The sequence below is a fragment of the Desmodus rotundus genome, chromosome 2 (assembly GCF_022682495.2).
Source record: "Desmodus rotundus isolate HL8 chromosome 2, HLdesRot8A.1, whole genome shotgun sequence".
In the NCBI taxonomy this organism is placed as follows: domain Eukaryota; kingdom Metazoa; phylum Chordata; class Mammalia; order Chiroptera; family Phyllostomidae; genus Desmodus; species Desmodus rotundus.
The window spans coordinates 98,954,732-98,969,364 of NC_071388.1; the positions used below are offsets into that span (position 1 = coordinate 98,954,732).

At 40.5% G+C, this 14,633-nt stretch overlaps 1 protein-coding gene across 6 annotated transcripts in view; it reads right to left on the reverse strand.

Annotated features, from left to right (window-relative positions):
• The window catches only part of GOLGB1 (golgin B1), an 87,468-nt gene extending 74,125 nt beyond the window's left edge, over positions 1-13,343 (reverse strand). For 5 of the 6 annotated variants that reach the window (XM_024578019.3, XM_024578016.3, XM_024578015.3 and 2 more), the window contains exon 1: positions 13,205-13,335. The gene's annotated coding sequence lies outside the window, so the exon portion shown is untranslated. Of the gene's footprint in view, positions 1-13,204 lie in introns of all 6 variants that reach the window. The other variant, XM_024578014.4, reaches the window with a different exon arrangement.
• Between the last annotated feature and the right edge of the window lie 1,290 nt (positions 13,344-14,633).

Here is a 14,633-nt window from a genome sequence, read left to right on the forward strand (position 1 = left end):
AACCAAATTGGAGAGAGAAATAGACAGCAATATAATAATAGTAAGGAACTTCATTATCCCACTGTCAGCGATGGATAAATCATCTACACAAAAAAAGCATTAAGAAAACACTGGACTTGAACTACGCATTAGACAAAATTGACCTAATAGGTATTCTTTTCAAGCGCACATGGGACATTCTCCAAGACAAATAATGTGTGGCCACAAAACAAGCCAACAGGTTAACGGGACGTGGCAGCGGCACCAGCAAGGTGCAGCAGCAGCCGCAGGGCTCGAGGCAGGACTGACTTGGAAAGCCCCTCCTCAGTCTCCGCAGGAGGGGACCCCAACAGCCACGTGAATAGTGACTGGTCCTCAAGATGCCAGTCCTTTCTGCAGAAAGTGGCAATGCAGGCATCAGTGTAAGAAAGAAAAACCCAGAAGTGAAGTAGAAATAACTGAAATTTTTAAAAAATCATTTTGGAAATGAAGATGAAAACTGAAAGAAACAGTAAAATGAAATAATTATAACAAATAATGTCTTAAGATAAAAAGAAAGCTGAAATAAAAAATAATCTTAAAAATCAGGAAATAACTATAAATATACAACTACATTATAACCCAGTAATTTTATACCTAAGCATTTATTTCAAAGAAATAAAAACTTAAATTCAAACAAAAACCTGTATATGAATGTTCATAGGAGCTTCAGTTGAAGGAATCAGCAAGGATGTCCTTTAACAAGTAAACGGTTAAACAGACCATTGTTATCACTACCGTGGGATACTATGCAGCAGTACAATGGAATAAACTATTGATATACCTACCCAATCATTGAATCTCTAGGAATTTAGGAATGAAAAAAGGATAATTCCAAAAGGTTATATACTATATAATTCTCTACTGATATTTTTGAAACGACAAAATTTTAGAAATGGAAGACAGATTAGTGGCTGCCAGTACTTACGGAGGGGTTGGAGGTGGGAAGGTAGGAGGTAGTTACAGTTTTAAAAAGGCAACATGAGGGATCCTTGTGGTCTTGGAACCTTGCAGTATCTTAACTGTGGTGGGTATGGAATCTACACAGCTGATAAAATTGTATAGTATACAAATAAAACTAGGGGATATATTAATGTCAGTATCCTGGTTGTGGAATTAATTACACAATGGATCTGTAAAATGTTACCATTGAGGAAAACTGCACAAAGAGTGCAGGGATCTCTTAGTATTATGTATTGCATGTGATTCTATAATTATCCCAATTAAAAAAGAAATGGACTTAAATGCAATGTGATTTCCTGTGGTATGCTCAGGGCACTAATGGAGAAACTGGTGAAATTAAAACAAAGTATGGGGTTTAGTTAATAGTAATGAATCAATGTTGTTTTCTTAAGTTTTGACAAACATACTTTGCTAATGGAACATGTTAAGATATAAGGGAATACTGGGTGTGAGATCAACTGAACGCAGCTGTCTTTGCAAATTTTCGATAGAAAGTCTAAGTTATTCCTAATGATTTACTTTAAACGTTTTTAAAGAAATAAAAATAATTAAAAAGGAACCAAGAGAAAGTGATAAATACTGCAAATAAGCAATGCAGATAATAGGATTTCCTGAAGAAAACCAAAGCAAAGTTACAAAAAACAAATCCAAGAACATTTACTTGAAATTTAAAGACTTGAAGCTACATATTAAAAGAGCCTACAATGTACCTGAGAATATCAACCCAGAATGCCCAGAAAGACATTTACTAGAGTAAAATCAACAGACTTAAATAATCCTTGGAGATTTAAGCCAAAACATCATCTGACTTTGCAAGATAAAGAAAATAAAGACTATTATAAGACTTTTCAACGACAATGTTTTTGCCAGAAAAAACTAGAGTTACAGCCCTGGCTGGTGTGGCTCAGCAGACTGAGTGCCCATGTGGGAACCAAAAGGTGGCCAGTTCAATTCCCAAGCAGGTCATATGCCTGGGTTGCAGGCCAGATGTCTGGGTTGCAGGCCAGGTCCCCAGTTGGGGGCGTGGGAGATGCAATCTATCAATGTATATCTCTATCAATGTATATCTCACACATTGATGTTTCTCTCCTCTCTCTCTCCCTTCCCCCTCTCTAAAAATAAAAAGATAAAATTAAAAAAGAAAAACCCAAAAACTAGAGTTACAGATTTGAGCTATTCAAGGATAAAACATGTAAGCCAAGGATTTTATTTTTAACAAAAATGACCTTCAGCTATAGAGAGCAGAGACAGAATGTTACAAACATGTAAGAAAATTTACGGAAATTTTCCCATGAGCGTTTCCTAACGTATCTACTCAGAGAAAGCTTGAGACAACCAAAATGACCAAAACCTCATTATAGGGATTGGTTGTACTGGCATAAAAACAGATACAGAGACCAGAATAGAGCGCCCAGAAATAAAACCACGCCTCCATGGTCAATTAATAGTTAACGAAGGAGGTAAGAACATACCTCCTTTGGTAAAGACAGTTTGTTTAATAAATGGTGTTGGGATAAAGACAATTTGTTTAATAAATGGTGTTGGGAAAATTGGAAAGATACAAGCAAAAAAATGAAACTAGACCACCTTCTCACACCACACACAAGAACAAAGTCAAAATGGATTAAAGACAAATATTAAACCCCAAACCATAAAAACCCTGAATGAAAACATAGGCAGTAAAATCTTAGACACTGCTCATAGCAATATTTTTTTCTGATATATCTCCTTGAGCAAGGGAGGAAAAAGAAAAAATAAACAAATGGGACTACCATCAAACTGAGAAGTTTTTGGACATCAAAGGAAACCATCAACAAAATGAAGAGAAAACCTACTGAATGAGAGAACATATTCACTAATAATACATCTGATAAGGAGTTAATATCCAAAATTTATAAAAGACTTACAAAACTCAACACCAAAAACAAAAACAACCCAATTTAAAAAATGGGCAAAGGACCTGAACAGACATTTCTCTGGAGAGGACCTACAGATGGCCAACAGAGATGAAAAGATGCTCAACATCATTATTCATCATAGAAATGCAAATTAAAACCACAATGAAGTATCACCTCACACCTGTCAGAATGGCTATCATCAGTAAATCAATAAACAAGTGCTGGTCAGGATGTGAAGAAAAGGGAACCCTCACGCACTGCTGGTGGGTAGGCAGACTGGTGCAGCCACTGTGGAATGTAGTATGGAGATACCTCAGAAAATTAAAAATGGAGCTGCCTTATGACTCGGTGATTCCACTTCTGGGAACTCATTCAAAGAAACTCAGAAACACTAACTTGAAAGAATATAGGCACACCTATGTTCATTGTAGCATTATTTATAATAGCCAAGATTTGGAAGCAGCCCAAATGTCTATCAGCAGATGAATGGATAAAAAAGCTGTGCTACATTTACACAGAGGAATACTACACAGTCATAAAAAAGGAAATCTTACCTTTTGGGACAGCATGGAGAGTAGTATACTAAATGAAATTAAGCCAGTCAGAGAAAGACAAATACCACATGATTTCACTTATATGTAGAATCTAATGAACAAGATAAACTAACAAAGAAAACAAAAACAGACTCATAGAGACAGAGATCAGACACATAGCTGTCATACGGAAGGGGGGTTAGGTTAGGGGCTAAGTAGAATAGGTGAAGGGATTAAGCAAAAAAAAAACCCCAAAACAAAGAAAGAAATAAAAGAAACAAAACTCAGACAAAGACAAAAGAGTATGGTGATTATCAGAGGGAAGAGTGACTGGCGGGAGACAGAAGGTATATGGAGGATAAATAGTGAAAGAAAGGAGACTTGACTTGGGGTGGTAAACACACAATACAATATACAGATGATGTATTATAAAATTGTACACTTGACATCCATATAACTTTATTAACCGATCTCACTCTGATAAATTCAATAAAAAATTTTAAGTTTTTTAAAATTGATTTAAGAAAGAGAAGGGGTGGCGGAGAGGGAGAGAAACACTGATGTGAGAGCAGAACATTGATCAGTTGCCCCTGCACACGCCTGACCAGGGACTGAACCAGCCGCCCAGGCCTGTGTCCTAACCAGGAATCACGCCCATGATCTTTTGGTTTGCAGAACACCACCCTACCAACTGAGCCACACCGGCCAGGACAATAAAAAAAATTTGTTTTTAAAGGATTGGTTGTAAGCATTCATTATATAGTTACTTGGGGGACTAAGACTGGGATGGAGAGAACAGTGTTTACTGATTACATGCGCTGACAATATACAGAGCTACCATGAAAAATAATATTTGGGGAGGATATAAATAGCATATGCAAAGAAACCCTTTTAAAATTGTTTTCAGTAGCCAAAAATCGGTGGTAATTCTATCAGTATTGTTATTTCTACACTATTGTATGCGTTACGTGGAATTAAAGTACATGAGTAATTATGGGCACAGTAATTCTGTCGTATCTTCAGCATGAAAAAAGGAGTAACAGCTGTAACACAGAAGAAACTACGAACCGTGAAATAAAAACTGATTTTGAATTTGAATTAAAAGTGTCAATATGAACCTACAAGGTATATTACCTTAATAGATGCATTTTCCTAGCTCTGTCCTCTGAAAAGGCTTAAAAACAATGACAAACTGAGAACGAGTGAGCGTCTTTTAGGCATAGACTGGGGCCTTAAAATAACATTTCCCATTAAAAATATATTTTTAAGCAGGAGGGCTTCTGGGAGGAGAAATGACTGATGCCAGTTTGGTAGGAAATGCACAAAATGAGTGTGAAACACCTTGTCATACGAAAGAGCGGGGAAGCCATCAAAGACTTCCAGTCGTGTCAACATGGCTACGGAGCCAAACTGAAGTTCTCACAGGCCAAAACAGCAACGTGAGTCTCTGGTAAGAGTATGAATTGTAATACATTAAAACACACCAAAAATGTTTAAAGCCGTAAGTTCATAATAATAATAATCTGGTCATCATCTGAACTGATTATGTTGAAATCAGGTAAGTACAAGAATTTATCCTGCCTTTCCTATTTGAACTTTATGACTCAGGAAGCAAATAGTAAATGAGGCGACACATTGCCCTATACAATTATTCCAGCTAATAAATGAAAATAAAATGGTAGCATTAGAATTTGTAGTCTCATATTTTACAACTCCTAATAAATCCATGCATTTAGACATAGCACATAGGTAGCTAATAACAAAAAAAGAGCAAAAACCAGACATTATGACCGACCCAATGAAAGAATATACCACCACCTAGAGTCATGCAAAGGAATTGAACCTCAGTCTGGTGAAGCCACTGGATGGGCTGCCAATTTGCAGGAAACACAGAGGATAGAGGAATGGCTGAACTGAACCCATAAAAAGGAAATTCCCAGAGTGAAGGAAACTCCACAGGTTAAAAGGCCTCAGTTCTTCAACAGAAATTTTAAGAAAAAGACAAGAGGCACACCAAGTTAAAAAGGTGGAGGGGAAGTTCACATTTGGGTGATCAAACCATAAAGAAACCACAGGAAATGATACTTGGGAATAAAAGGAAGGGTTTTTATTGGGATGGGGGACATTGAGGGGTTTCTTGGATGACTGGCAAAATTTCATTTCTTGAGCTGGTAGTTATGACAAGATGCTCATCTTATAATAATTCATTAAACTATACATTTTGGGGGGGCGGTTTTTTTGTTGTTTTTTTTTAATATATTTATTGATTATGCTCTTACAGTTGTCCCATTCCCCCCCCCCTCCACTCCATCCTGCCCACCCCCCTCCCTCCCACATTCCCCCCCTATAGTTCATGTCCATGGGTCATACATATAAGTTCTTTGGCTTCTACATTTCCTACACTATTCTTACCCTCCCCCTGTCTATTTTCCACCTATCATCTATGCTACTTATTCTCTGTACCTTTCCCCCCCTCTCCCCCTCCCACTCCCTTAATGACAACCCTCATGTTCTAGTTGTTTGCCTAGTTTGCTCTCGTTTTTGTTTTATGTGTGGCCGTTAATAACTGTGAGTTTGCTATCATTTTTACTGTTCCTATTTTTGATCTTCTTTTTCTTAGGTAACTCCCTTTAACATTTCATATAATAAGGGCTTGGTGATGATGAACTTCTTTAACTTGACCTTATCTGAGAAGCACTTTATCTTCCCTTCCATTCTAAATGATAGCTTTGCTGGATACAGTAATCTTGGATGTAGGTCCTTGCGTTTAATCTTGGGTAATGTAATTATGATGTGCCTTGGTGTGTTCCTCCTTGGGTCCAGCTTCTTTGGGACTCTCTGAGCTTCCTGGACTTCCTGGAAGTCTATTTCCCTTGCCAGATTAGGGAAGTTCTCCTTCATTATTTGAATGATGTCAAATAAGTTTTCAATTTTTTGTTCTTCCTCTTCTCCTTCTGGCACCCCTATAATTCGGATGTTGGAACGTTTCAAGGTGTCCGGGAGGTTCCTAAGCCTCTCCTCATTTTTCCAAGTTCTTGTTTCTTCATTCTTTTCTGGTTGGATATTTGTTTCTTCCTTCTGGTCCACACCGTTGATTTGAGTCCCAGTTTCCTTCTCATCACTATTGGTTCCCTGTACATTTTCCTTTGTTTCTCTTAGCATAGGCTTCATTTTTTCATCTGTTTTTCGAATAGATTCAACCAAGTCTGTGAGCATATTGATAACCAGTGTTTTGAACTGTGCATCCGATAGGTTGGCTATCTCTTCGTCGCTTAGTTGTATTTTTTCTGGAGCTTTGAAGTGTTCTGTCATTTGGGCCTTTTTTTTTTTTTTTGTCTTGGCGCGTCTGTTACTTTAAGGGGCGGAGCCTTAGGTGTTCACCGGGGCAGGGTAATGCTGGTCGCAGCGCTGTGACGCTGTAGGTGGGGGAGGGACTGAGTGGGAGCAATGGCGCCCGCTTCACTCTCCTCCGGCTTTCAATCTTTCACTCCGCTACCCACAATCAAACTGGGCCACTCTGGTGCTGGTTCCCGAGTAAGTGGGCCTGTGCACGCTCTAGGCCCCTGTGGGTCTCTCCAACAACCTCTCCTGTGAGGCTGGGAGTCTCTCTTGCTGCCGCCCCAACCCCCAGGAGCGTTTTCAATCAGAGGTTTGAGGCTTTATTTCCCTGAGCTAGAGCCCTGGGTTACGTGGTCTGCTTTGCTCCCCGCCGTTCGGTTTATCTGTGGGCGAATGTGGTGCTGCGGGGTGCTACCCGCTGCTCTGCCTGCCCCTTTCTCCGCCACTCTGAGTCCGGCCCTCTGGGTTTATCTGTGCAAATGTGGGGCCGCAGGGTCTGCTAGTGCTCGGACTGCGCCATTTGTCCCACACTCCGCCAGTCTCAGTCCCGCCACAGCCACGCGAGTCCTCTCCACCCCGGTGCCCGTCTCCGCCCCTCCTACCAGTCTGGATGAATGTTTATTTTCTATTTCCTTGGTGTTGGTCCCCCTTGCTGTTCGATTCTCTGTCAGTTCTGGTTGTGCGAGGAGGCGCAGTGTGTCTACCTACGCCGCCATCTTGGTTCTCTTTTAGGGGGGGCGGTTTTTAGTACTTGAGTTTTATTTTACAATTAAAAGGGGGTTGTTTTGGTGTTTGTTGTTTTTACAAATCAGTTAACAGCCAGAGTTGTCCCTAAGGGAGTTTCTCAACTTAACCTCTGGTTTTGTCACACATGCTGACCTGTATTTACCTCACTCACGGGCCATTTTCGTTCACTTTCAGTTCAGGTTCCCCAAACAACACCCAACCCACCTCTATCATACATAGCCCTGCTGTTTGCACCTACAAGCTCTGCTCTAAGTAGCTTGGATCCTTCTGCTACAGCTACTCCCTTTAGGACTAAACAGAGTAATACTGAGATGTCAAACACAATGACTATGTTTCTCAACCATTTTAAAACCATACACCCTTTGGAGAAATGTGAGATTATCATGTGTGCACAAACATGTGCGCACCCCCCCCCCAAGACAGTATGCCCTAGATCGGATATTTTGCGTATCACCATCAGCCAAGAAGACTGTGATGGATTTGTAATGTATATTGTAAAAAGATGGGGTTTTTTCGTATTCCAAATATAAAATTAAAATCCTGAATGTTTTTTCAAACTGAACCCCCCCCTCCCCATCCACCACTACCACATATCTGATTCTGATTCACTGCTCTAGAAGGGTGTGTCTTCTTCACCAACATCCTACTAAAAATTATTGCATATGAAGGACACGTACAGATGAACATAGAATGATGTTAACAGTACCAATTATTGAGCAATACGTACCAGATACTTTACATTTTTCTCTGTAATCCTTACGAAACTTGCTAAGTAGATATTATCATTATCCCCATTTTATAGATGAGGAAAACTGACAGAGAAGATATTTCAAAGTCTCTCAGATAAATAAGCATTATTGAATAAGATAAAGAGCTCTTTAAATGAAAAATAGGTACTTCTCTCACATAAGCGGTTAAAAATATGTATATTTGAAGAAAGACAACATTGTTATCATGCCTATATCATTTCAGGCCAGAGTAAAAGGAATTTGCTCGTGGAGTGATGCCATAGTATCAGAGGGCCATGAGAAAAAGATGGCATAGTGGACAGAGCACCAAATTGAGAGCCAGGAACTGAGCTTTTGGTCCTGGCTCCAACACAAAGTGGTTAGACTGTAATAAGTCACTTAAAATGAAGACTGACAAGGAACATTCTAATGCCCAGTATTATCACTATGATTCAAGAGTAATTTCTCTAGCTGTTGCTATTAAAAGAATAATATGGAAATAGAAGTGGAAAGAGTATCTCAGATCCAGTTAAGTGCTTTACGTAGCTCAAAGGTTGGGAATTCAAGGGCAAGAGAACCACTAAGTAGCATGTTTAAACTAAATGAAGAAAGATGGACCTCCACCTCTGTTAGCTCACTGTAGGAGAGAAATGGGCAAATGGTACATAAAAACTAGTGAAGGGGAAAGTATTTATGTTCATAGTAATAAATTCATGTGTGGAATATGTGTGCCTGTTGGACAAACAATGCTTTTCTCATTGTTTTATAAAGCACCAGAATGAGGAACAACTTGGGAAAAGAAATAAATAAAGAATGATATGCCAAGGCCAAGGTTCAATAAAACACTAAGGCAAATAAAACAATACCTTGAAGACAATGCTGGCCATACCTTCCAAAAACCCATACAGTATCTTGACACTTGTATGTTGAGGTGGCACTTAAAACTCAATTAAGTCTTACTTTATCAAAGTCTTCACTACTATAAATAACTATTTTTTATTTCTTAAAGATTTTATTTATTTATTTTTAGAGAGAGGGGAAGGGAGGGAGAAAGAGAAGGAGAGAAACATCAATGTCTGGTTGCCTCTCACATGGCCCCCACTGGGAACCTGGCCTGCAACCCAGACATGTGACCAGACTAGGAATCGAACTGGCGACGCTTTGGTTCGCAGCCCAGACTCAATCCACAGAGCTACACCAGCCAGGGCTAAATAACTATTTTTTAATAACTACTTGGTGTAGAGCACAATGCCAGGAGCCACAAAAAATTTAAAATAAATATAAAGCATGTCTCTAACCACAGAGAACTTAGTACAAAATGCACGGGAAAATCAAGAAAATAACTGAAGATAGCACATGCCTGTGTGTATATCCATTTGCTTTGGAATTTAAATCATATTTTCCCACGGAAACAACACAGAAAATGGTGAGACTTCCAGATCCCTCTTCAAACTTGCTTAATGGTTATTTGGTTGAGCCTCAGTAGTTTTCCTTAATTCTCAAAGTGATTCTCAACCAGTTTGCCATAAAGCTGGAAAAAGCATATGCAAATTATAACTTTATAATTAGAAAAAACCTATTTTTCATGACACAAAAACCTATTTTCATTGAATAAATTTAGAGTACATGGTAGCTATAATTATATACACAGTACTATGTATTAAGTACTGCTCCAATTGCTTTATGTATAACTTACTTGTCATCATTATTTTACTCATTTTATTATTAAAAACAGCCCCAAGGAGGAGGTACTATCAATATACGCAGTATAACAACGAGTAAACTAAGACATGGCAAGGTCAAATAATTTGCCTAGTCACAGAGCTCAACAAAGCTTCTTGGCTGGTGGAGATACACAAAAGATAATCTGTTTTCTGGGTAACTCATCACCCAACATTTGTCACTGTCGCTGAAAATAGGGTTGGCGGCATGAGGACACTTACAGTCGCATAAGCACTTTTTTTGAGGACATCAACTAAAATGAAAGGATTCAGAATAGTATAGCTCCAAAGAATTCCATATTGCTTATATCATAGACAGGCTCACACAAGGGCCTAGGATATACGAGTTCTGTCCAGAAGGTATCCAGCCATGTAATATGAAAAACAGACATTTATTGAAGAAGACAAGAAACATTGTACATAGGACAATAATGCCTCAGTCCCCTTCAAAGTAGGCACCTTGGGACCTCACACAGTTCTCCCAATCACCATCAGCTGCCCTGTCGTATTTTCCTGCATCTCGTCAATGGTCTGAAATCTCTTCCCTTTCAAAGGTGATTTTAGTTTTGGGAAAAGTCAGAAGTCACAGGTCACCAAATCTGTGCTGCAGGGGGGTATTGAGTCACCTGGTTGACTTGATGTTTCACCAAAAATCTCTGCACGACATGTGATGCATGAGCAGGCATGCTGTCATGATGAACCTGCCAATCACCAGTTGCCCATAGCTGCAGCCTTCTGAATCCTCTGAATAGTTTCCAGACGAATATTCAAGCTTAATGCAAAAGGTAATGCAGATTTGTTGCTCTACTCCCTCAGTCATTTTGAATGCAATGGTCGCACAGTACACATGCTCACTCAATGGCGTCTACCACCCCCACCGACTAGTAAAGTGAAGCTGCCATTGTTCACACATGCACATTCCAGTCCTCTCTCCTTGGCTGTCAGGTTACATCAATGTGGCACAAACTGTTCTTGTTATCTTAACAACGGCTGGACTTTTTATGGACAGACCTCGTTACCTACATGGATGTTCACTAGAGCAGGGTTTGTGATGGCCAATAACTGGAAACAATCTAAATGTCCATTAATAGAGGGCAGGTTAAATACATTTTATTATTTCTACAAGGGAATGCTATCTAGCCTTCTTAAAAAATGATGCAGTTTAATACTTATGGATATGGAAAAATACCTAACATATAGTACTGAGTGGCAAAGAAAGGTGTAAAAGAACATGTGTTTTATGACTCCACTTGTGGAGATGAAAGGGAGGATGTGTGTGTATGTGTGTGCACGTGCTTGGATATGATCAAAAGGGTTCTTCGGAAAAAAAATTATTTACAGTGCTTACTTCTGGAAGGTGGGAAAAAGAGTAGATAAAGAGATTTTTGTTTTTATACTATACTCTTTTGTATTAAATTTCATTTTACCGAAAGCACATACTGATTTTAAAATGGCTTATTAAAAATAGAGTATTAGAGAGCCTAAACTCCATTTATATAGCAGCTCCTAACAATTAAGTGGTATGTAATGATCAGTGGTGAGGCAGTTCCTAAATAATTTATTCCTACTACTAGTTAACCTAAGAAGTTTATGAATGGTTTATTTTTAATAAGAGTAAAATCTACATCGTTCTAATTAATCCACTAATGCAAAGGAGAAGAGGGGCATTTAGGAGTCAAGTAGAAGGAAAAAATAATTATCTCCTACAGATGAGTATTTTTAGGAGAATCTGCATCCCAGAACAATGGAAGGCCTCAAAAAATATTTTAAAAAGGAAATCCCCTCAGTAGTCTGGAAGTCCTTAGAGATCCAGACAGACTTCTTGAAAAGTAAGGAAACACCTTTAAATGGACTTCAAATTAGTTTGGGAGCATCCCAGGGAGTGTGTAAGAGTTGTTTTTCATCCTTTAAAAAGTATGCTTTTACATGTTTTATATTTACAGTGCCATTTATCCATTACCTACAATTAAAGACACAGTACTTTGAGAATGCTTATTTTAAATGTTTTACTGATAAAGGTTGCAATAAAAAATGTTTGGAAACTATTGACATAGACAGACAAATTTAATGCAGCAAAGAGAAAAGCATTTAATGGTTATTCATTCCATAGTCCAGGGATGAAAAGTCAAAGCTGTGAAACTGTGTACAATGCCTGCAATTTTTGAGCTCTCTTCAACTTTTTCCTGTATCTATTCCATGACCAATCCCTGCCATTTTCCAAAAGAGCATTTCCTGGTTTTGACCATTCACAATCATCGAACCATCCAAATTTAATTTACTTCATGCTTTAGGAGAGGCCTTCAGCTTCTCTGTACAGAGTTCTCCACTGTCATCTTGCAGACTTTAAGATTCTTTAAAAGCTCTGAGTGTGTCCGACCATTTTCAAAAGTGAAACTATTTACCTAGAGATGTTAAGACATCTGATCCACTCTTAAACTGTCCACTCCACACAGACTAATTGCAGCTCTTTAAATAAGTCAAAGATATTCCCCACTTGCCAAGGGGCTCATCCTCCCCTTCACACTCCTACCACCACTCACGTTATGAAGAATAAGCATCCTCCACACCACCACATCAAGTTCCTTTGTCTGCAGTACCTCCCGTACTCTCGCCAGGAGTCCCTTTCCCTCTAACAGCCTGCCCACCTCTGATTCCTGGGATTTTAGGGCTGATGGAATTGCAATAATCATCCCTCTCTCCGAATTTCTCCAACAACTCCTAGGCAGGATTGTCCCACAGGCCCTCCTTTGCGTTAATCTCTCCAACGTTTCCGTGATCTCCGCCCTCAAGACCTTTGATTTGTTTGGGTCCTGCCTCCCCTTCCCGACACTGTTTTTTCAGGGCTTGAGCGCAGAGCCCGCAGGTTCTCTCCAACGTCAGCCGCTGCGTACCCAGGCCGGCCTAAACAGGCCGCTCAGGGAGCAAGGCCGTGCAGGCAAGACTGACCCGAGCGCTTTTCTCGTTCGCTCCCGGCGGAGAAACGTCCTGAAGCAAAGGTGGAACCGCGCACACGTGTCGAGGCCGCGCACGCTAACCCCAAAGTCCCCCGGACTGGCCAGCAGGCCTGTGGGCGACTAGAACTAGACCTGGTAGGTGAAGGGAGGCGAGCGAAGGGCCAGATCTCGGACTGAGTCAAGGAAAGGCCGGGCGGGGAGGGAAGCGGAGTGTGGCTGCTTCGGCAGCTCCGCGAGCCCTGTAGCTGGGGTAACCGTTAAAAGACAACGGAGGGGAGGAGTTGGGGAGCGTCCCCCACTCACCTGAAAGAGGCTACCGCCAGTGGCTCCAGCTGCCCACCCTCCCAAATTTAAGCCACGTCAGCTGGGAATCCCGAACACAACACCTACCACGGCCGCGCCCAGCCGAAGGACTCAACCACTCGCTCTCGGGACGGAAGACGGGATTAGGACACGGACCAATCAGGACTATCGGCAAAGCGTTGCCAGGGAGACCAGATACGCCTTGTTTGTAACTAACTCGTCAACATTGACCTAAACCAATCATCGTCAGGAAATGCTCGGCTTCCTCAAAGAAACAGCCAATGGAGTTTAAGCAACGGTGGAGGGGCAGAGTCAGACGCGAGCTAGTGTTCCGGAAGAGGATCCGGGTTCAAGCCGGAAATACCGGGTTGGGGCGGGGAGTAGCGTTTTGGGGAAGGTCAGGTGTTTCCAGTGTCAGGTGGGTGGGCCGAATTCTTCGAATTCCGCTGTCTCCTAGGCCTCGACTAACGCAGACTACTGCTTGGGCTTTTTGCGGAAACCCTGTACAGCGGGCGCCTGTTGCTATTGGGCTTGTTGAAAAAGCTGTGAAAAGAGTGGGGATGTGGGTTATGCTCTTAGAGTCATAAAATATTAGAGCTGGAAAGTAAGTCGTCTAATACTACCTTTTCATTTTTCTGATGAAAAATGAGAACCAGACCAAAGTGACTCACCCACAGGCAAATGGCGACTTAATGATGAAACTTGGACTAGAACCTGGCGTCTGTATGAAAGAGGATCACAGATGTCTCTAAGGACGAGAGAATAGTGAATACTAGGAAAGTAGTTTCTTGAAATGACAAAAGCATCTAGGGAATCTAGGATTCTAGGTTTCAGTGTGGGCGAGAGAGGACGCTGAATGGGTTTTTATAAAGGCAACATGAAGAATTTTTACGATGATAGACCTGTTTCTGCATCTTGACTGGTGGAGGACATATGAACCCACAAATGTAGTAAAACTAGAACTAAATACACACACAGTCACACACGTACACAAGTACAAGTAAAACTGGGGCATCTGAATGAGACTGATAGTTGCATCAATTTCAATATCCTGATTGTGATATGCACTGTGGTTTGACATGATGTTACTATCGGGGAAAACAGTAAATGGTAGGCAGATCTATTATGCCTTTACAACTGCAGGTGAACCCAGTTACTTCTAAATACAAGTTTAATATGAAAACAAAACAAGAAAGCAGGGCTTGAGGTGCGCTAAAGGTGAGATTTGAGGACTTGGTCCTGGAATGGGAGCAAGTGAGGAGCTCCAGTAACAAAGTCGCTGAAATCATGCATGCTCTACTTAAGCACCCCTAAGGAAAGGGGGGAAAGTAGCAAGCTTCTGTGATTTCAGGCACTATCTTGACAGTAAGAGTATTACTTTGAATTTATTGCAGCTTACTGTGTGCCAGGCACTCAGCCCACTATATGC